The following is a 23,879-nucleotide window of genomic DNA, read 5'->3' on the forward strand; positions in this document are numbered from 1 at the left end:
TAGACTCAAGCTGAAATGCTAATTACAGACACAAAGAAAAGGTAATGCTTTTCCAATAATTAGTAGGCAAGAAGTTCTCAGAACAGTATGATCAGATTTATCAAAGGATTCTGGAAAGAAGATGGTGGTGCTGACACACTCGTGGTTTCCCTTCTGCTCACTTTTCATTTACAGCAGATTCAAACCCCTGCATTATCTACTCGAGACATCTGACTGGTAATTTGTAACTCTGAGCAGCATGGATGTTCCCCACTGGAGCAGCCTTGGGAACTGCCCAAGCAACAGTGGCTACAAGCAGTATGACCAGAGTGAGAAGCAATGCCATAGATGGGCCTCACACATTTTTAGTTCTGACTGTGGACTTCATGACTGAAAAATGCAACCAAAAACTGCCATTTCTGACAACCCTGACCACCAGAAACACCAGATAACATAACTAGGAGCTGTAAAGTGGGAGTGAGGAGGGATTATGCGTTGTTTAAAAACAGCTAAAACAGGAGGTAAAAACAACTTCAGCCGCTCAAGAAGGCGAGAGACATTGAAGCACTAACTCAAAAGCAAAAGCAGCTTGGGCAACACCAGCCAGACCTCAGCAGGCAGTGCTTCAGCTTCTCTCACCCCAAGTAAGCAGCTTTGGGATCTCCCCAAAGCTTCAACACAGCCAGACACAAGGGAAGGAACAGCAGGGGCACAAGTCTCCCGAGAAGCCCTGCCATGGTGACACTCATTCCCACTGAAAGCACGGTGGCACACGGTCAGAGGGAAGGCTGCTGCCACCACTGTGTGGCCTGAAGAGATGCTGAGCCTTGTCCTTGCTTGCTGCACTTATCTCCACTGGCACACGAGCACTCATGCTAAGGAAACACCACCATTCCTCTTGGCCAAACCTCGTGGCCTTTAACTGCAGGCTGCAAAACTTTCACAGCACCAGGGCGTTCCAAAAAGCCTTCCCCCAAGCACGAGGGTTAGGTAGGTGTTCAACTGCAGCCTCATCTGATAAAGATTTCAAGCAGAGACCTCCCAGGTAGGACTACAAGATTATTAAAGGATTTTCCCCCATGTATGAACAACCTTACATTTGTTCCTTTATCTTACAATGGGGAATTCTTATTACTGTGCTTCACTTAGAAGACAATAAGAATGGATAACATATAATGAAGGCATTGGACATATGATTTAAAGTTGCCTCTGAATACCTAATGCACAAAGATTTGTTTTCCTTCAGATGCCAAGAATCAGGCTAGAACAACAGTAATGCGATTTTGGCTTGTACAAAACAATTTTTTTTTTTAATAGGCAATGGTCCTACCTAAAAAAAGTTGTGGGAGTTTTTTTGGTTTTTTTTTAATCTAATTGTCCTTATGGGAGATTCAGAGACAAGCCTTCTGGAAAAGTAGCAAATGCACAAGACAAAAGATAATCAAGAGTACTGTATCGCTCATGTTCTTAGCATTTCTGGACTGCAAATTCAAGCTATGAAAAAAGTCTGTATCAGATGCTGTACCAGATAACAACAGCACAAATATATAAAACTTTGAAAAGTGAAGAGTTTCAGTAAGCCTAATTTTTAAATTTTTTTTTATGTTTTAAATATTGATAACCTTGGTATAGATTTGACTTCTTTACCTCATCTTCCCCTTCATTAATGTCTCTGGTAATGCAGGACTCAGATCAGTCTATGCAGTCTCATCCTACTGGTATATTTTTCAGCAATACCCAGCTATGTCAAATGCTGCATCTTTCTCCATCTTCTACACTGGTTTTAGCCTGTGGCCTGATTTCCACTGGGATAGAGTTAATTTCCTTTGTAGTAGCTGGTACAGTGCTGTGTTTTGGATTTAGGATGAGAGAGAATATCATCCCTCATGTTTCAGCTGTTGCTAAGTAGTGCTTACTCTTAGTCAAGGACTTTCCACTTTTACATGCTTTGCCAGTGCAGAGGTGCACAAGAAGCTGGCAGGGAGCACAGGCAGGAGAGCTGACCTGAACTGGCCAAAGGGATATTCCATACTACAGAATATCATGCCCAGTAGATACACTGGGGGGAGTATTGCTGCTCAGAGACTGGCTGGGAACAGGTAAGTAGGTGGGGAGCAGCTGTATTGTGCAACACTTGTCTTTCTCTCTCTTTTGTTATCTCCCTTTTCCTTACAGTTATTATTATTATTTTATTGTACTTTCTTTCAATTATTAAACTGTTCTTATCTCAACCCATGGGTTTTACCTTTTTCTGATTCTCCTCCCCACCCCACCGGGGTGTGGGGAGTGGGTGTGTGGCTGTGTGGCTCTTAGTTGCTGGCTGGGGTTATGCCGTGACAAGTCTAGATTCAAGAGTGGACTAAAATTCCTCTGCACACTGAAATTTTCATTTGCAATCTCATTAACCCCAGATCTTGAGTCCTGCAAGGCTGAAATGGTCTAAATAGACCAATTGCAATGCCCTGTCCCTTCAAGATGTCCTGCCCCTTTCCAGAAGAGAGATGGCATAAGTCCTCTTCCTTCACAGACAGACCTTGAATTATCAAACTTTTCTGACACTTTCTGAAGCCCTGCCAAGTGTAAGCCATCATTTCCTCAGTGACCTTGTGACACACAGATAACGTTTTCTTTTCAAAAACTATTACAGTGGTTTTGCACAATACAAACATCTGTTGAAAACAGAGGAGGGCTGGTCTGGTGTGCCTAACTCCCAGCCAGCTCCAGCCTCCTCTTTTTACCCTTGGTGGACCAGCAGAAGCCACAACCCTTCTCTCTTCCCCACTGAGACATCAAGAGCTGATGATAAATGGAGAAGATCTTTCTGTGTTTGTGCAAGAGGAAAAACATCTCTCTGGTACTCTGTGCACAGGCAGTGCTGAGGCAGCTGGTCATGCCTCTCTACATTGATCAGCAAACCACAGTACAACTACACAGCATAGTCCTAGAGATCCATTTGATAAATGATGATGTCCTTATTTCCAATAGATACACCTGTTCCTGTCAGGAAAACCTGAAGATGAGATTCGGATGATTTATTCACTAGTGTGAGCTATGAAGTCCTGAACTGAAAAGTATTTCTTAGAGTAAAACACACGACTAGTAATTTCTCTGGACAACACAGGACTAATTAAGACATGAAATCCTGAGATGGATAGACCTTAGACCTCTCTAATTTGAGGTTTCTGGTGAGTCTGTTGAGAAAGAGAAGATTTGGGAGTCCTCATAGATTTCCATCCTTTTCAAAGCACAGACAGCAAGTGCAGTCTATACACCTTCTCCAACAGTACTAGACATACAGTTTCATGCTACAGTCTGTGGTTGAGGACTATTTTTACATCTTTATGGGGTTACACAGTCCATTTAACCTGGGAGGAAAATGGAAGCTTAGCTCTGTGGACATGACTTTACTGGTCTGCTGTCCCAGGTACAGATCTTTCCCACAAGCACGAGAATGGTGCATTTCATATGTCCACAATAATAGAACATTAAGTCAGCGAGAAGTTTCTGGTTTATATTACCTGAACAATTTCACATATTAAATCACCATCACCTACTTCTTCCAGATCTCACTTTTATTTCTCAGCTTCAACAGGCTCTTAACAACAAGATGATGCTCAATAAAAATAAAATCTTTGAAAAGACAGTTAGCTCCTTCCCATTTTAATTTTAGCTATATCCTCAAATGGATAAATTGCCTCAGTTATCATCAGAAGGAAGTTGCCCTGGACTTGAGAATGTCACCATTTCCAGTGAGTTCCTGTCTTTTGGACGGTCTGAAACCGAAAGACTTTAGCTAAGATGGGAAATCCTAACACAGTTCAGGATTTTGACTCCATCCCAATGCCTAAAGGACCACCACAGACAACCAGTCCTAGGCTCACAGGGCAGATAGCATCTGCTTTGTTTCTAATAGGCAGGGTAAGCAAAGACCCTCACAGCTCCCAGGTGCTTTAATGAAAAAAAAAAAAAAAAAAAGAACCATCCATGTGAATCAAATCACTTGCCAAATGATTCATGGCTGTCATAGCTGAATAAAAAATTACCCTGTCAATACACAGAATTAAAAAAAAATATTACACTGCAGATGATTAGAGCAAAATGCATAAGAATTATGAATTCTGAACATTAAGAATGGATGACAGACTCGCTGCATCTCCTTAACATTGGGAGAAAAAAATATCTCTTCAGTGGCATAGCACCAGCCTTTGCAAAAAGGGTAAAAATAACATGCAGCACAAGAGACAGGAATCCAACACATTAGGTAATCTGTGATGAGAACTCTACGAATAAAGCAGATAATACCAATCCAGTTAACTAAAAAAAATCCCCAACAAAACAGCCATTTACAGATCAAAAGAATACTTGCCTATGTGTTTCAAATTAACAACCAACTGGAATGACATGTATTTGCCATTTTAAAACAAGCAAGATGAAACACAAGATGATCTGGATTTGCCCACCCTCTTAGACACATTGGGTTTTAACATTCACAGAATACTGAAGAAAACACCCCACCACTTCTATCTGGATTTGATGTTGCACTTGGCACAAAACTTTCATGCTCAGAAAGAGACTTGGCTTGACAGCAGATGGAGTATTCCATTAAAACTTGAGTAGCAACATGTGCCCACCCTCCCAGTCAAAAGCAGAAAACCACTTCTCAGTAATATCTGCCCGTAGATCACAAGATGCTCCCACTGAGCTTGCCCATAAAATATTTCTTCCTCACTCCTGTCTAAAACTGTTCTTCTCGGTAAGTCAATTCTGTAACTAAAAAAAAAAAAAAAAAAAAAAAAGAAAAAGAAAAAGAAGAAAGAAAAGAAAAAGAAGAAAGAAAAAAAAAAGTAAAAAAAACCAGTCTCAAGTATTCTTCCTAGCACTGTTCATTTATTCAGTAATGTGTACAAAAATACTAACAGCAAGAAGCAACTATTTCAAGTTAAGGGTAACTAGGAAGAAGAGGAGCTTGGTTCACTTTATAAAAAAAGATATGTGGTAATATTAAATTTAAAAAAAAAGAGGAAAACCAAAGGGTACAGTAATTATAATGGTTCTGTGGTTCTCCTTGGATTTCAATTAAAAACCACTTTATTTACAGCTCTTGGCTCAGCAGCAGGCAACCCAAGGAGAACATTTTTTATGGTGCAGTTTCTAATGCAAATAAAAGTAAAGGCAACCCTAGAGTGGTTTGCTAACTTATATAATGAGACGGGAAACAAATGGTACAAGTGAATAACGATCATGTCAAATGCATTCAGAAAGACCACAGGACTCAAATAATAAATTCTTTGACAAGTACATTTACCTCAAAGAACTATCTAACATAGCTCTTTTTATTTCCATAAATACATAAACACTTTCTCCTAAGATCTCATTTTAATAATAATGTAAATCTACCTTCTGTAAAAATGTAAAATTGAACCCATTCTTTCCACCCTCAAAACCAAGAAGTGACCACTAGAGATAGAAATTGGTCTTTTCTGCTCAGAAAGTTCGTATTTGCTGACTTCAAATGGCTTGGAGAACATTTTAAGTGGCAAAGCTGGGGTCTTCCCAGGCAGCCCCTTTTGCACTATTTGCAGCAACAGCAGCACACAGGAGGTGAAAGGCAGTGTAGGGAAACCATGTGGTTTCTCCCACAAAATCCATATGTGGGAGAAGCTACTGCATACAAGCAGGCAATATGCAACTGAATTCTCCCCAAAAATGGCTGAAACGTCTCCCTGAAACCAGGGCAGGCTCCCCAAGGACTGACCTCATGTGTTCAAGCCACTAACTCAACTGTGCCACCACAGTCTGCAGGGTGACAGGGCTGAGGCACAGCCCCTCGCAGATGGCACTGCTCCCTCCTCAGAGGCCAACAGCCCAGGCTGCAGTGACACCACCCTTTCTACCCCTCAGTTCACAGTTACAGACAGAAAAAACCAACTCCAGTAATGAACAGCAGACCTGCTTCTTCAGTCAAAGGGCTCACACAACTCACTCAGACCAGATTATTTCTCTCACACTTTCTCTATGAAGATGGTTTTGTCCAGCAGCCTTGTCCAAATTGTTATGCTTTTATTCAAAAATGTAACATTGTAGGGAAAAACTCCTACAGTCATTTTTAATTTCATTTTCAAAATGGAAACAAAATAAATTTTCCCTGGTTCAACAGAACTTTTCCAAATCCTGCCAGATACAGAATTTTCCATCTTTTCAAATTCACAAGGTTGTGTCAAACACTTGCATGCTCTCTCAAATGCTACTCCCCTCTCTGGCTTGTTGGTTCACTTAGGAAAGAACCACCTCCATTTTGGGCTACCATTTGACAGAACATTTTGAAACAGTTTCCAATACCATAGAAAATGCCTATCAGCAGCATCTGTCAGCAGCACAGGAGGGACCTATCTGTATACAGGTGCTCACGTGCTGGTGAGCATTTCACTAAAGGAGTAAGCTACGTGTGTTACTTTCTGCAGCTCGTTTGACTACAAGTCGTTTCAGTTTGTATTTTGCTCTTAACAGAGAGAAGATTCTGGAGACAATCTTGTAGTGCTGTCATTTACAAAGGACTGAATTCAGAAGAACAAGAAATGCAGACCTTTATTTCTTTAAGATGTAGCTTTCCTTCAAGTCTGTAAAAAACACTTTGCACTGGGAAAACTATTTAAAGATGTATTATGACCAATGCCTTCATTATCACCCTCCAAAGATGCCCTACCTGGTAATTGTGAGTCCAGCTGTGCAACTGATACCACCAACAACTTGGCTGGCTCAAGTCTCCACGTTTCCTATATAGCCAGTAAAAAAAAGGAGGAGAAAGCAGAAAAAAAAAACCAAAAAACCAAAAACAACAAACAAAAACCAAGAAAGAGAATGTGACCAGAGCACTGAAATTCAGTTTCTGCTGAACTGCCCTAAAGAAAAGACCCTTTGTCTCCACTGATTGCAAGGACAAGTCAGGTGTCTAAGGAAATTAGCTGGTCCAATCAGAAGCTTAAACTTAGGACAACTTAGAACATTCCATTACTGATACTTCTTGTCTTTTGAAATCAACTACAACAGGACTAAGTTCAGTTAAGCCTTTTTCACAGCTAACTATTATCAGCCCTATTAGGGACCAGACATCATCTCATTTTTAGAGGGGCTACAGCAGGCTGTTAATGAAGACAAGGTTACAGGAAAGAAGGCTGTGATGAGGCAGATGCAAGCGGTACAAAACACGGAGGAGGGAAAACTCTGCCAGGCAAACATCAAAGATCCAGTACTTTCTGTTGTTATGCTAGAGAACCGCAAGAGAACCACCTCTGGAGTTGTATTTAACACTAAAGCACAACAAACCCACACCCCCACCCAGCTGAAAGCCCCCAAACACGTAGAGCTGCCCACCCACAGCAAAGCACCTCAAGCAGCTCCTCAGTCAGGATGACAGCAGAACCTACCAAAGCGTCACGTGTGCCACCATACCACGCTGGCAGCAGAAGCTGTGGCACGTAGCAAATGCACCATGGACAAGGCACTGACCAGCTGGCCCTTCCTACTGGACAGCATCATGAGGAAAACATTTTATGGGGATCTCAGCAGCCCTTAAAGCTGCTGTCATGTCTGAAAGGGAAAAAATCCTAACACGCAGTACCCCTCCCACAAAAAAGGGATTGAGCTCGTTCTTATGTAAGTATGTATATTATTTGACACTCGAAAACAAATAGTTCTATCACATCTATGCAGAACCAGACGTGGTGAAGAGCTGAGAGTGGAAAAAAAAATACAGTAATTTCTACTCTATTGTATTCATCCATTTTGTTTGTTTGTCTCAGGGCAAGTCAAGAGCCCTCAACACAGAGCAGAACAAGGACCACTATCTGTTTTTCCTTCATTTGCTGTAGCACAGAGTGACTGATGCAAGTAGGTGCAAGTATAATTCACACAATATTTGCCTCTATTAACTGTTATCTCCTAGGACATTATCTTCTGGATCTGGGAAAAGGTGATTACAAAACACCTTAAAGGTGAAATAAACAAATGCACACCATGATCTTGAGGCAAACAATTGTTTCTGCTTTTGCGGTCATCTGAACAAGTTTTGCTCTTCCTTAGATTAAACAAACACACATCGCCAAGATGCGTGCATTGCTTCTGAGGTAGATGTGAAAGAGAAGGCCTAGGTGACAAAAATAACTTTCAAATAGATGTTAGTGTATTCACATTGCAAAGAACATAAAAGGAGGCAGGAAGCAGGGGAGGGAAGTGTCTCTCTCATATCATATTTAAGTGACAGTACAAGTAGCAGTGACTTTTTTTCCCTGAACTGCTCACAGATATGGGACCATTGCATAATCTTCAATAATCTTGTAAATTCTATTCACATTTTTTCTGAACATTACAGGAATTCACAGAATTAAAAGCAAAAATCATGATTTTTTCCCCCCCAGCTTATCACTCAAAAGAAACAGATGCAAAATAGAGCAAGTTTTCCTGCAAAAACAGCTTCGTCCCACTTTATGGACTAGTTATTCCTAACTCTAACCACCTCCCCTCACACAGAATATTATGTAGTGCTAAGAAGCTCCTCCAGTCACCAGCCATGTTTTGCATGGTACATACAAACAAGTTAGTTTATGGCAAACAGAAATCCATGTGCATTCAGAGGAGTGCAACAGCTGCCTCGTGGAAGGAGGTATGGATGTGTATCCCAAGCTGAAGCTCACCTGGGTGAGTAACACTAGGAGAGGACACCCAAAGGAAGGGAGAAGAGGCACAACTTGGTGTAGAACTGGAAAAAAGAGGGTGAAGGAAATGAATGCATACATTTTTGAAATTTTGCCCTGGTAAAATCTTGGAGGAAGAAAAATTTCAAATGACATTTCTGCAGATACAGAGATAAAAATCTCTAGAGATTCAATGTGAAAAGTTATTTAAAACATGCACAAATTTAATTTGATAGTCAGCCTTTCAGTCAACCTATTTTCTGCACTCCAGTGAGGGCAACAGGGGAAAAACATTTAAATCTTATGAAGCAATATGGAGAAAAGCATTTTTCATTTCAGAATGCATTATATTTAAAACCACATGGAAAATATCCTTCAAGGTTACCAACCCTCAGTGGCATCTCAGATGGCCTGCATGACAAGCATGCATCCAATAAGCAAGTAATTCAGTGTCAACAATACAAAGACAAAAGCAAGTCAGATTCAATTTTACTTGAAGATGTAGCTTTATAAAATACCACAGAGGAAAAAAAGGCATTCCTGCAGTGAAGAGACAGTTGGGGCTTTGCATTGCATACTCCAAGAGCAGCAACATATAGCCTTTGTTGTATCAAAAGCCTTGAACCTTTTCCAAACCATCCTTGTTCTCTGACTTTTTTTTTCTACCTGATGTCTTTTCGAGTTTTTCATTCCATTTCTGATGGTTCCTCACAAATTCACAACATCATCCCGGAGGACTTTTTAAAAATAAACCCAGAATTTCAATCAACATACTCCTTAGCCCATGTCCAGACCCCTTTGTTATTTTTCATACCAGTACTGCCTTGTCCAAGCAGGCCCTACAGCAGATCCAACCTGCCCTCTCCACCCAGCTGCATTACTTAGTTTGTATTCCTGTAAATATCCAGCTCAAGAGAAATAATGATTTCCACTTGAATCTAACTTCCTCTGAAGTGCCTGACATGCCTTTCACAATTGGTTTTCTTTACCTGGCCAACAGTAATCTACTATAATCTGCTGCATTTGTTTCTGAACCTAACTTTAAGAAACCTGAGGCTATTAAATGCACCAATCACATTGATGTGTTTTCCTGATTCAAATTATAGACAGGAACAAAATACCTAAAAATGCTTTAGTTCACTATTCTGCAGAATTTGGAAGAAACTTCCTTCTAAGTTTGTAGAAAAGCCCACTGCAAGTTTTCCGTGCAAGTCATTTGTAATTTAGAAATAACATGAACCAAAAAAGTATTTTTAGTATGTCTGAGTATGCATTTGAACACGTAAGTACATCATAAAAGCAAGACACTTCCGTGATTTCTGAAATGAAATTCAGTATTAAGAGTGTTTCCAGTCAGATTGGCTTACTGTGCTTCCTCCATGATCTTACCCCCTTACACCACAGGCTTTCAAAGCTGAGCTCACAGTGCTGTTTGGGTGTACAGATGTGTGTGTGCATCCCTGCACATCTGTGTAGCATCATTTTCAAAGTGTCTCTGAGGAGGTGTATTTACTTTTTCCTCAGTGAAAGCCACGGACTGGAAAGAATAAGCTCTTGAAGTAACAAGTTATTTAATACTTCAATAATGTAACAGATTAAAAAACCAAACATAAACTGAAACTTATATAAAAACCTTTTCTTGCAGTGGTTTTAAAGCAGAGCCAACATTCGTTTACGTCAATGAAGCCCTGTAAGCAAAATCTACACAACTGGGTCAGAAATTGTATCCTGGGAAGAAGAGTTGTTATTCCCTTACTCCTGAGCTTCAGAGGAACTTCAGGAAAGTTTCTTTGTAATGTTTCCTTTAACACATGTCAAAACATCCTCACACACTGCCATCTTACCCTAAGCCAAACAGAACAGCCAAAAGGGCATCAAACCCCTCCTCGCAACCACAGATGCTGGGAGATCAGTGATGTGAGTTACAAAGGCTCCCCACCACCTGCCTTTGTAGTATTAACTTGAAAAAGATAAACTGGTGTTACTGGGTAAACTTGGTTCTAGTCAAAAGCCTGGTAAACCCCACATGATAGGCAGGACAGAAACACACATTTGCAAGCCAGGGCAAAACAGCATCTGCATTAAACACCAGAAGGGTCAAGGTCTCTACCTTGACAGCAGAGTAGCAGTACTCAGTGGGCTGGTGGCAAGATGGAACAAGTGTGACATTTCTTGAGGGTTCCACTATTTTTATAAGACATATAAAACAAAGATAGATGTCCTGGCTTTAAGCAACGCGTATGGAAAGGGAATCTTTTCAGAACAAGGCAGGGGAGGAAAAGCTGAGGGTCTTGCTACAAAAATCAAACACACACCTAACAACCCCCACCCCATCACCCAGAAAACCCAAATCACAGTTTTCCTTCAGTTAGAGAAATAATAAAGCGGGACAATTTCAAACTATTTTGAGTGACAGTAAGACAGAAAGGGTTCTCTGTATTCAAAACAAAATGACCCTACACAAAAGTTTAGGATATAACAAAAAGCAAGGCAAACAAAGGCTGGAGCAAAAGTGTCCTGAAGGTGGAACAACAATAGACCTAGTGCACACAACCCTAATATTTCTGAAAAGATACAGTTTTCCAAGCCTAGTTTCTCCAACAGATAAACACTTCCATACTTTTCCCTTTGCTGTTAATGAGTACTTTTGGCTTGTAAACCTTAGTATGGATTCAAAGAGGCTGGGAATGGCACTTGCAAACAATATTTGAAAAAATCCTTTTATGCTACTAAAAAAATTGAGGTTTATTAGGGAGAGCATGCATGTAGATTTGAAAGCAGAAGAGACACAGAAAACACATGAGAACAAAACAACCAGTTTTCAATAAGGAAAAAAAAAAAAGGGTGAAGGGAGGGATGCCCTCAGCTCTATCCTGGGATAGCAGTGCATCATATACTCTTGAATGAACTAAAAAACAGGAAGGCAACACCTCCTCTCCCCTCCCCAGCAAAACTCTGAACAGCTAAAATCCCACAGCTGACAAAATTTACAGTTGTTCAAAACCAGAAAAGACTGGAAAGAATTCCAGATGAACCATGCAAGGCCAGACCAAGGGGCAAATTAAATCCACTGCAGATCAATAAAAAGCAAAGTGCATTTAAATGAAAGATGTGAAGCACTCAAAACTGATTGTTGGGTTTAACAGTTCTGGAGTAACTCAATATTTGAATCAAGTGTTCAGCAAATAAATGAAACACACTGCTAGACATACCAGGATACAACTTAGAAATATTATTTTTTTTCAAGACAAAAGCATTCACATGATTATCTAAAGGATAAGACCTACAACATTGTTGTGCCACAGCATAAATCAGAAGCATGTTCTCCATCAGAGTGCTGTGTTCAGCTCTTATCATCTGATCTCTTCTTGAGATAGCAGATGTAGTAAAAATCTCAGAAAATGGGGACAAGAATAATTTGGGACAAATAGATTTCTGTACAGAAGGAAATGGAGAAGCTTGAAGCAACCATATGAATGGGAGCTAGATAAACTATTGAGGATGTAGCAAAAAAAAGGATTGTGGGAAAGACAACAGTGCTCCTATCCACTCTTGTCACGCAGAAGCAAAGGCATTTTTTAAACAGCAACACACTTAAAGTTGCTAAAAGGAAATGTGTTTGTTTAGTTGGTTTGGTTCTGTGGCAGTGCTCTGTTGATCTAGTTTTATTTTGTTTATACTCAGTGCTCAATTTGCACAATGTTTTGCCACAAGCTACAGTGAAGATCTTCAAAAGATTCAGAGAAAGAGCAGAGTTTTATATGAAAACTAGTAATCTAGGTAGGGAACAGATCAGAAACACCAATCTGTCCTCTGTATTTGTAAGATGTAAGATTTTTATGGTATACTGCCAAATGGACAGAGAAGACTCAGAATTTCCCCTTTGGGCCTTGAACACAACCACCCACCTTAGAACAAAGGACACGTTAAGAGCATCAGGCATGGCCCCGGCAAACAGCAGGACACACACAGGTTGCAGAACTGGTCTATTAAGACACCTAATCCTCTGCAGAGTGGTATGTCCACACAGTAAGGCAGAGCAATCTGGGAGAAGGAGAAGACACAAGGCTGTGCCATAAGGCTTTCATCCCAGGAATGCTATGTACAGGGTACTTGTGTGCTCTGTTCAGAAATGGCCCTTGCAACGTCTGGAACAAGAAACTGCATTGGTGTCTCACCACAGAGGACTGACACTCAAGAAGCTGGTGGGTTGCATCAGGGCAGTGCCATCACAATGGTCTGGCACAAACTACATCCTTCAGACACCATCCCTTTGCAGTGCTCATGGAAGTGCCTGGATGCAAGGTATTTACAACAGAAGCAAGGTATGTCTGTCCTTAGTACTACAGCATACACTCCTCACCAACTTATTCCTGAGTGTACGAGCCCTGTGCTATGCATGACAGCATGAGATATTTTTTTTTCTATCTAGAAACCACCCCAGAACTAGGTTAGCCTGGCAGGCTTGCAGCACTTCATTTACATATGAGTCAATCCTTCTGCAATACAAACATTAGTGATGCATTCCCCACTGTCCTTCTATTTATACTCACTATTTCACCTGCAGGCATCCCGAGTTAATTAAACAAATCAATCCCATTGAGATAATTGTGTCTCAAGCAAATTAACACAATTAGCCTTATAAAAAGAAAATCCAAGCACTACTCTCTCTGTTTCTTCATATAAATCATGGGCTTGTTCCTCCAGCTCTAGGTTTGTGGCTATCTAGGAATCTGCATTAAAATGAAGAGTATGACACAACAAACTGGCTGATGTGTGACTGTTCCAGCCAACAGCCACTCTGCATCATTCACATCTATGAAATCCAAGGTGCCCATCAGAAATAAATTATCTTGAAGAAGAAATTAGCAAGGAAGGATCCCACTGCAGTGGACACCTCACAGCTGTATCGCTTTGAGACAGCCTCTGTTTCAAAACAGTACATTACATTGACATTTACAACCAGGGCGAGATATGCAGTGAGCTGGTTAATTGGATATACCAGGGGTTTGAGGCACTCTTAATTCTTTCTTCTCTGGTCAATTTTACAGAAACCCCTCTGGAACAAAGCTGAAGTTCTACAAATTACATCTAGGTACTCATACTTTTTCAAAGACCTGTGCCTCCAGCCCTCACGTGTAACAAAACTGCCATGGTGGTTGAACAGACACCATCATTCTTGGCTGGCTGCTGTGTTTTCAGGCTGCTTTTTTCCCTGAAGCAACCTCAGAGTAACCCAGCACATCTCAGCCTCCCCAGTCACAGCCAAAGTCTTGACCACCCTGCACCAGTGTGGCCAAGGCAGGGGCTGGCATCCTTTGCTACCACTCCTGGCGACAGAAGAAGCCACAGCTTTTGCTGAAAGCAGGAGTGTGGGAGCTCGGGTGGAGCTGCCCGGGTCCAGCAGCTATAGAGATCTTTGGTTATCAGTTAATGTGAGACATTAAGAGAGATAAGCTGAATCGCCCCTAGCAGGGGTTGAGACTGATAGTAAGGCAACACTGCGTTTTACCTTATGGATAAGTGATTAGCAGAAGTTAAGAGAAATGACGGCGATCAGTGACCCATTAAGAAAAGTAAAACACCGTAACGCTGGAAACCAAAGTTCTTTTAATGGCTAAGTTAAGTTTGTAACAGTATAAAACGTGATGCGCTCTGCACAATAAAGGGGACTTTGCATGAGCCAGGCTCAGTACCCAAATCAAGCGCCGACACTGCAGATATCTCCAAGATAACACAGGAGCACTGAGTAGAGATACTCTGTCAGAGCCTGCAAGGCGAAGTGATGACCACCCTACAACTAAAAATGGAAAACTTAAGAGGCCAGTGTGCAAAACCACGACCGTGTGAGCTGAAGCACATAACCAAAGCTACTCTTTCAAGAGAGGGTGAAACATCTACACAGAACATTCGCGATGCTCTAGACCAAAGCTTCACCACTGCCTGGGATTGTTTTGCAGCCTCATTTCGTGTGAGCCTGCGAGCAGCGAGGGTTGCTTGAATGCAGGAGGCTCCGCTTCCCAGCTCGTGAGAAGCTGCTGAGCAGAGGCAGGTGAGGGTGTGTGTGTGAGCATGCAGGAGAGGCAGACAGCAAGATGCTGCCGGAGCTCCCAGTGATAACTGCGCTCTCCTGTCTCCCCGCAGATGATTCAGGGAGGGCAGAGCTGCTCCTCCCCGGTGCCTCCCGCTGGCTGCTAAGCAACTGCAGCAGCACACGGGGCCAGGAGGCACCCAGCTAACTTCTCGTTTCGAGGGAATTCAAAAGGCTCGCAACAGTACATTAGCTGCAAAACTGGTCACCGGTGCTGAGTTCCTGAGAGTAATTTTGGGGCCAGAGAGGAGAAAGGGAAGAGAAGTGGTGTGGGGATGAGGAGAGGACAGCAGGGGATGAGCCTTGCACCGAGGGAGGGCATGCAGAAAATAATTTAATGGAAGACTCCCCATCCTTTTCAGAAATTGAAAATACAGTATTTCTTTATTTTTTTAGCATACCAAAACTAAAGCAATTTTCCCTCTTGGCACGTCTGTCATCCATGTGGCACTGTAACCAACACATCACACTGGCTCAGCAGACACGGGTAAGACGGTAATGATGCTGTTCCATTTGCAGTCACTCCAAACACACTTCCCAATCATGCTGGCCACACACAGCCATCCTCTCACCTGGCCCAGGGATCTGCTGCTCATCTGCCCTGCAGAGTTCCCAGCCTTGACCCCAGACAGCTGCCCCTTCACTGAGATAGCCCAGTCCAGCTGGGCACCACATGGAAAACCAGGTTGCTGAAATGGGCTGTTGACAAACCAGCCTTTTCCTTGTGGAAATTTGTTTTTCCATCTGAGATCTTTTCACTGGATTGGTTCACCAGAGAGCTCCACAAGTCAGTTGCTCAGCACAGGCAATGCCAACCCCTTCAGCCCACCCACTGAATCTCAAGTCCCCTAATGTGGCAGCATAGAAAAGCAAGCAAAAATGTTGTCCCCAAAGTCATGTCTTGGGCCAAACAGGCATTCATCCTGCATTTCTTGTTTCACCATTCTGAACTGCCCACTAGACTTAGCATTTTCATTACCCCCCACAAACTACTGGCATAACCAGAAACTAGTTCTTATAAATTTAAAAAAAAAGTAATTAAAAAAATTAGTACTGTCTTACAAAACACATTCTCTTTGGGAAAGTTAGAAGAAGCAAACTTAATTTGTGAGGTACATAAGTCTTTCACTAACCTCATTTTACAGAGCACAAAAATCAGACTTTACACAGAAAGGTACCAACTAAACATAAAGTAAACGTAACTCCATATCAACTCACAACAAACAAACTTCTACATATGTATCTATCCATGTATCATTTATGAGTCAGAGTCAAAACTGATAATGTATAGCAGAAATACAAAGATACTTTATTACAGGATAGCCTGGAAAAAGGGATAGATATCTTATCATAAAGTGTATTTAGAAAACTAGTTCTATGAGACAGGATCTACAGACACAGGTGTCCTGTCATAAAGAATTCATTATTTACAAATATACTACAGAACACTCAATTGGCAATGAAGTACCATAAATAATTCACATGTAATACGTGTCGGAAGTGAAGGCAGTGGCATTTTCTCTGCCATCCTCATCAAGCTTCCCATACTCAGTGAAACAGACTTCTCCTGTAACATCACAAATGCAACGAGAACACTGGAATGTCATTAAAATGTGAACCTTCATTCCCCACCAACACAGTCCAGATAGAGACTTCTACACAAGCATTGCTACTGTGGGGTCAAAAAGTGCAATTCCTTTGCCTTTAAGATATTAAATTGCATGAATTTTCTTTTCACCCCTGTGAATAATATAGAATTGCCATCTTGGGTCCACTGTCCAGGTGCTGCAGTGTTGCACAGCTCTTCCTCCTGTCCCCTACTCCAACCCAAAGAGGCAGGCAGGCAACTCAACTAGTGCTAATCTCCCTCTCTCTGTGGAACACATGGCAACACATTGCAAAAAAAGTGCCAGAAGTTTGACACAGTGATGGAAACCTCTCTCTATCTGAAATAAGATTAACACAGATTTTATTTTATATGGGTAAACAAAGAGTCACCAGGAAAAGAAAAATAATCACTTGTTACTGTTACAGAGTGAATCTGGAAAACCAGCCTAATGACGGAAGCTCCCTAGTGCATTAGCTTTTCTTTTTCCATGACCTGTGCAAATTCACCTATTTCCCAGAAGATCAAACAAAAATTGAGTAAGACCCTTGATCATAAGTTCATTTTCCTCTCTATTCTACTTGTCCCATTCTTTTCTCCAGCAGGATACCTGCACCAATGCAAAACTTGACTTATCTAACTCCTTTAACCTTCCTCAAAGAAACAAACCAAAACCCCCTCCACCCTTAACTTAAATAAAAACCCCAATGCCCCTCAGGACTCCCTGTAATCTAGCTACAGAAGGCACTCTCCACATGGATGGGTAGGCAGGACTTAAGTTCTGTTTTCTCCCTTCTGAGTCACAAATCAAAACCCAGCAGATTTGCCAAAGAGAGAAAAGAAATAACAAACCAGAAAACCTTACCAGCCTGCTAGAGATGACACTCAGGAGACTGTGCTGATACAGTATTTCACAGCATCAGGTGGTCTCTACCCACCTGCCACAGATGTGGAAAACAGAGCAGAGCATTGCAGTCACCAGTCTGACCTTCCACCCAAGGTGTGCCACAGACCTACACACAGATATATTGCCTGCTTTATATATAAACATATACACAGCAGTACTCTCCCTTGCTAAAAACATGGAGTTCTAAGTCACAGGGAAGTGATTAGGAATTCATCACATCCAAAGGGAGCTGTTTTAGCAAATAATTTATTCTGTTTAATAATTTGTGTGTTACAAGTAGCCCAGATTCATCTGGTTTCAACTTTCAGCCATTCAATCTCATTACACCTCCTCCCACTAAACTGAAGAGTTTTGTACTTTTTTTCCTCTATAGATATTTGCAAAACACAATTCAACCACTTCACTTGAAACAAGCATGCAAAGCCTTTTATTAAGGAAAAAAAAAAAAAGTCTAACAGTAAAACAGGTTTTCCAACTGTAATCAATCTCTCAGGTTTCTGCAGGCACATAAGAATTTGACTCTGTATTCCAGTAATGATCCTGTGCCATCATACCCAGGTAAAACATTATATGCTCCTAGAAGACATGTTTGGCTTTTGCATCCAAAAACCATATCCATTCTTTTAGCAGTGCTGCAAGGCCTCTGTGTTTTGTTAGCTTCTTCCCACCACCCCAGCTCCCTTCCAATGTAAACTCTCTCCTGAATGTGGCGAGCCCTACCCTCTGCATAATGTACAGAGTTGGACTGGCCTGTGCTAACATTCAGACTACTCAAATAAGCCCACATCAAAAGGAAATTAACTCCTTGCGTGACAGAGGACACATTTGCCATACCCCTGATTTTTGGTGGCGTTTTCAAATTTAGAAAGAAATAGCTTTGTTCAGTATGATTACCAGTGACCTTGAAACAAAATTACCTCAGTTCTACCAACTAAAGGCTGTTACTTCTCCCTTCCCTTTCCAAGTAATCACATTGCCTCATCACCCATTCACAGTCACTACACTAATTCTCTACTTGCTGCATATATGTGGACATACATAAATGTGATGGAAGTCCCAGCATAAAGTCTGTTCCTCTCTGCAGGAGAGTGCTGAACAGCACTAGGTGCATATCTGATGTCCTCCAAAGCAACAACATACAACAGTTCAGCATACTGTTGTGTGCTGGTCCATTTTGACACTGGATACAGCATTTTTAGATATGACCTCCACTTTCCCCCTACAGAAAAGCTTCATGAGTTAAAACATATCCTAGTTAAATCAGTGCAGGATTGCAGTTTGTTGTTTTGTTGTTGTTGTTTTGGTGTTTGGTTGGGTTTTTTCTTGAATGTAGTATCTAATAAAGCATGAGCAACATTAACATTAGGATTATTAGTTTACTTAATATTATGATGTTCCATTAGACAAGGGATAATACAATTGTAGGCTGGAAATTAACTATGGAAACAGGTTGATATGGTTATATGAAGTCATGAAACTTTGTCAAATGCAGAAGCACTGCGTCTACGATATAGTTTAAACAAGTTAACTTATTTCAACTGTATATGCATAATAACTTTTGTTCTGTGCTGTCATATCAGATACTCATTCTTCCAAAAAAAAATATTTGTTTCATTTTTTAAATACAATAAGGCATTTAATGACTATGAAAAAAAAGAACCCTGTGGTTGAACTTGAGTCAGAACATAGTGCTGCTTCTGCTTTCAGCCCAAAAAAGAAAATTCCTATCATCATTTTTGAAAAGCAGTAATATTTATAGACAAAACTAGCAATTCAGTTGTACTACTTTTGCCTTTTTTAGAGAAAGAAAATTTTATCTTTTAGACAAATGGCACGAGCATTGCAATGGTGTGCTGGAAAAGTAGCATGAAGGGAGCAGGGGCAGAAGAATCTGAACCCATCATCACAGCAGAGCCAGAGGCGGTGAGGCCAGCTGATGTTACAGCTTGTATGAGAGGATTCCCTTTAAAAGCAAGGGTCTAGGTGCCAGACCCAAGTGCTCAGTGCTGGTTTTCCCCCATGGATTTTTTCACAGAACAGAAATAAAATGTAGACCTAAAGCTGTTCTCCTAGGCTAAACTTTAATAGAGTTTTAACTTTTTAACAAAGGTCAAAGAAATTTCAACACAACTCCTCAGGTTAGCGTTGCTTAAGTAAAACCTGTGCAACCATTTGTTGAAGTCTAGCTCAACAGCAGAATTAATTACCAGAATTAATTACTAGCCACAAAGCCTTCCCTGGGATATTAGAACAGATCTACCACAGCTCATTTAAAAATGAAATGTTTCATTGGCCCTGCCTCACAAAGAATGGCCAACTTGCCCATCAGAAGAACCCTGACCATCATGCAGCCATTCCTAAATAATCAAGTTGAGGACTCACTTCTCTGAATATGTGGGTTTGGGGGTTTTTTAGTGTTTTGGCCTCCACAAAGTTAAAGCTATTTCCTCATTTCTGAGCATGCTAGTATCCAAGCAAAAGAGAGGCAAAACTTTCACTTCTCACCTGCTCACAGAAAGGTCACACCTCACTGTTAACAACTCAACTGAAACGCAGCAAGAAGCTCCAGCCATCTGAGACAATGGAAATCTTTCCCATTCACTGTGAGCTGGTTTCAAGCAAACCAAATCATTTTTGTAAGCCCACAGCAAGCCTGTGGGAGAGGAGAACTGGAGCATGGGCAGGACAGAAATACTTCAAAGCTAGGGGCAGGACAGCAACAATCCCTCCACTATGAAGAGTCCCTGCATCTCAGTGACACCAAGCAGCACAGAGAAAGGCATCACTTCGGGAAGAAATTCTTTACTGTGAGGTGGTAAGGCACTGGCACGTGTTGCCCAGAGAAGTTATGGATGCCCCATCCCTGGAAGTGTTCAAGGCCAGGCTGGATGGAACTCTAAACAGCCTGGTGTTGTGGGAGGTGCCCCTGCCCATGGCAGGGTGGCTGGAACTAGATGATCCCTAAGGTCCCTTCCAACCCAAACCATTCTGTGATTCTGTGAAAGAACAACTGTACTGTGGACATGCAGGTTAAAATGTTGCCAATTGTTATTCTGCAGGCAGGTTGCACACTGGCCTTTTTTACAGCTTTTGCAGTATTATCCAAACACCAAAGTAGGCTGAAAAGACTACTTGCAACTTCATATTTCTATTATAGGCTCCAGCCAATCACTTGTCTATTGTGGCTGCATGTATTTCCTATTTAAGAAAAGGACTACAGCAGTTCCTGGTTTGCCACATCTTCAAACAGAGTTTGTGCAGCAGCTTCCTCTGCTCTGCATTGCTCTGCACTGGTGAACACTCTTTTCCCTCTCAACCTACTCAGAAACATGCTCAGATACCTACAGAGCCAATTTACAGACACAAGGTAACGAAATCAAGCATTTACAAACCATATCCATGATGACAGCCCATAGGATTTTTTCCTCCAAACCTAGATTTCAATCCTCCCTTCTCCATCTGCACTTTCTATCTCTTTCAAAATAATGAGCAAACATTCCTCCAGCTTCACAAATCTGGCACATTTCATTTTCCTTGTCATTTAAGAGATACTATTAATACCAAATAGTTTGTGTGTAAGAACACTGTGCACTCTTATAAAGCTTTATTCAAAGCATCCTGTGATCTTTCACTGAAAGCATTAATTTGGTGCTTTCATAGTACTTCTGAGGCTTGTATTATAAATTATCTCACACAGGTGGAAACTCTGAGGCTAAATTGACATGCTGTTGGGCTGACCACAAGAAATCCTCATGTCCTGCCTCCCCAAATTCTGCATTTCAGCATTTCTGTCCAACCCTTGCTCTAGTGCTTCCTGCCCTGCATCTGACTTCAGATGTCATTGTCCCTTCCTTTCTCTATTACCACACCTATGTAAGTCTCTGGCAGAACGTCCCAGATGTTTTCTTCCCTCAAAGATTTCCTGAAATTAAGTAATTAAATGATTAAGGAACAAGTTCATCACCTGCTAAGAAAACTACTTACACAAACCACATTCTCACCTACAGCAATCTGTATGGTTGTGTTTCCAAGTCCCAGCTACATTGGCTGAACATGAAAAACTCATGTTAACCTCTTCCAAATGAAAAGAATACTCTCAGGACCTGGTCTTTAAAAGTAATTTCTCTGGATCAGCAAGAGACTGCTAGTAAATATCACATAAGTCTCAATTTGTTTTAAACAGGAGAAAAGTAACACAGAAGGCCTATATCTCACCCTCAACTATTCTTCGGGTACTATTATACAATTAAATTAAAGTGTATTTCTTTAATAAAAAGGAAGTATACATGAAGGAGGAGAAGCACCCAGAAAAGGATTAACACTTCAATATTACATCAACAGCTAAAAATGTAAGGAAATAATTTAAAATTTCATCAGTAGTGAAAACCAAAGCTATGTATGAAAAAAGGCAGCCTATGCAAATGTGAACTTGTCTTGCATGACAGACAGCACAGGACTTCCAAACTGCATGTGACTTACTAGTGCCTAGAGAGTATTGCTTGCTTTGATTTTTGCACCAGGATCCATCAACATCAGGACATACAGTCGTATTTCTTGTTTTAACAAAAGCACTTTAATAATGTAAGAGAATACCTTGCATTAACCACAGTCACCTATGGTTTTGCTGAACAGTGGCCACTGCCACTTTCACTCAAACCTCACGTAATAACAGGTCTCACCAGAAACCCATGTCACAATTTCAGATCATCCGTAACTACTGATCCTGCTGAAGTCTAAATTAAACAATAGCTTTCACCTCCTTTTGTGTGTTAAGTAATCAGAGCTACAAATAATTTCAAGACTCACTCTTTATCAGGGCATTCAGAGCACGTCATCTTATCCTTTCCTTCTCTTACACCATATCTGACAACTGGAGAAGCAAGAACACCTTCATCTGGCTCCAACCCTCAAACCAGAACCGAGAAACAACAGCTGATCCCTGAGTCAGTGACACAGAGCACATATTTAACAATTGCTAGAGAGAAAATGCAGGCACCCCTTGAAAGCTCTCCAACAACCTCTCTTGGTAGAAATGCCAAGTTTTCTAGGCAGCATGGGCCATCCAAAAGATCATAAAAGGAAAAAGCTACACAGCAAGTTGCACAGGTATATCCCAAGCACATTTTCCCTGTTTTTCAATCAGTAAAAGCTTGTTGGGTATCCTCCTAGCATGGTGTCAAGAAGCTCTACTTCCATTCAGTTTTGTTAGTGAGATTGATGGTGTAATTAATTCAACTTCAGAGAATACTTCTAATGGAGACTTCATCACCTACCTCTCTTAAGGCTACTAAAGGGATTGATACTTTGAGCTGCAAGTCATGAGAAGAAAGCAGAGAAAAAAAGGACAGAGAAAATTTGCTTTTCCAAGTTGTCTACTCATGAAATCCAGAGGAAGTTTAAGTGGGACACAGTCAAGTCTACTCGTTTGCCAGTCTTTTAACAGGACAGACTAGGATAAGAGCCAGAGAACGCACATTTTTCCTTTCTAAAAGAAATAGCATGCCATCATTAAAATAACACCTAGCAATGCACAGGATCAAAGTGGCAACACTAGTATATATCAGAGGTAAAATTCATCTGAGCCTGTAACAGACAGACCAAACAGCATTCCCTGAGCAGCACAAGATGACTTTGGTGGGAGGGTACCATTACTCAAATCCCCACAGCCTTCCCACACTGCCCTAAGGACATTACTTGAATCACTTCAGATTGTGATGCCCAAATGAGGCTGTGTATGACATCTCTATGGAAGTAACTGTCTTGACCTTTTTAATCTCCAAAGGTGTGTTCAAATACTACACCCACAGGCAACTGTTGGGATAAGTCATGAAAGCAGTATACTGTTAATGCTCACCATTTGAAAGCAAAAGGCCAACGAAGTACAAAAGCAACAAGCCTACTTTCCTCCTGATAAAATGGAGGAGGAAAAACAGACCCAACCCTGTTGGCACACTTTGCAGTCAAATTCCTTTTGACAATTTATGAACTTTTTTTCTTTATCCCTTTTAACAAAATTACTTCAGCAGTATAAAAGTTGGCAACATAACTATCTCAGAAGAAAGTTGCTCCATTCCTTATTGGTAAGCAGTGCACACACACACACACACACACAAACCCCCACACCCACAGGAAATTGAGAGCTATTCATTTAGTTTTAGCCAAGTCTTCGTGAGACTGTACCTTTTGACTATTAGTGGATGGTAAACGTGCAACTTTCTGGTACTTAATCTCATATAAAAACTAGACTAAAATCCCTATCAATATTAAATTTAACCTTCAAAGAAGAACACAAGTGGAATGAATGCAATTGTCTGCAAAAATGCTACTTAGCAAAAACAAAACAACTACTCCTCCACATACATGCAGTATTTAAAAGAAAGAATTCAAAGCTGTAATCATGTTCACACAAACCTAAACTGCAGAGTACAAGAAGTTCATTGATACAAAATCCTGTGTTATTTATAATGACACCATGTACTTCCTCTCATATTTTTTTCCTTGGTATTTTGGGGGCTTGATGGGATGCCCTCCATTGCTATTACCCAGGATCAGAAAGAAAATATGAAATCAATTCTTGTCATCTGCACAGAACCTGGAGCAATAGTA

The 23,879-nt window shown here is 41.0% G+C and overlaps 1 protein-coding gene across 9 annotated transcripts in view; it reads right to left on the minus strand.

The window, feature by feature from the left end:
• The window catches only part of TRERF1 (transcriptional regulating factor 1), a 97,809-nt gene that overhangs the window by 38,324 nt on the left and 35,606 nt on the right, over positions 1-23,879 (minus strand). For 2 of the 9 annotated variants that reach the window (XM_085054922.1, XM_085054921.1), the window contains exon 3: positions 8,670-8,734. The exons of the other annotated variants lie outside the window; for them this stretch is intronic. The gene's annotated coding sequence lies outside the window, so the exon portion shown is untranslated. The remainder of the gene's footprint in view (positions 1-8,669; positions 8,735-23,879) is intronic. 9 annotated transcript variants of the gene reach the window in all.

The sequence above is a fragment of the Lichenostomus cassidix genome, chromosome 3 (assembly GCF_008360975.1).
Source record: "Lichenostomus cassidix isolate B80296 chromosome 3, HeHo_3.0, whole genome shotgun sequence".
Classification (NCBI taxonomy): domain Eukaryota; kingdom Metazoa; phylum Chordata; class Aves; order Passeriformes; family Meliphagidae; genus Lichenostomus; species Lichenostomus cassidix.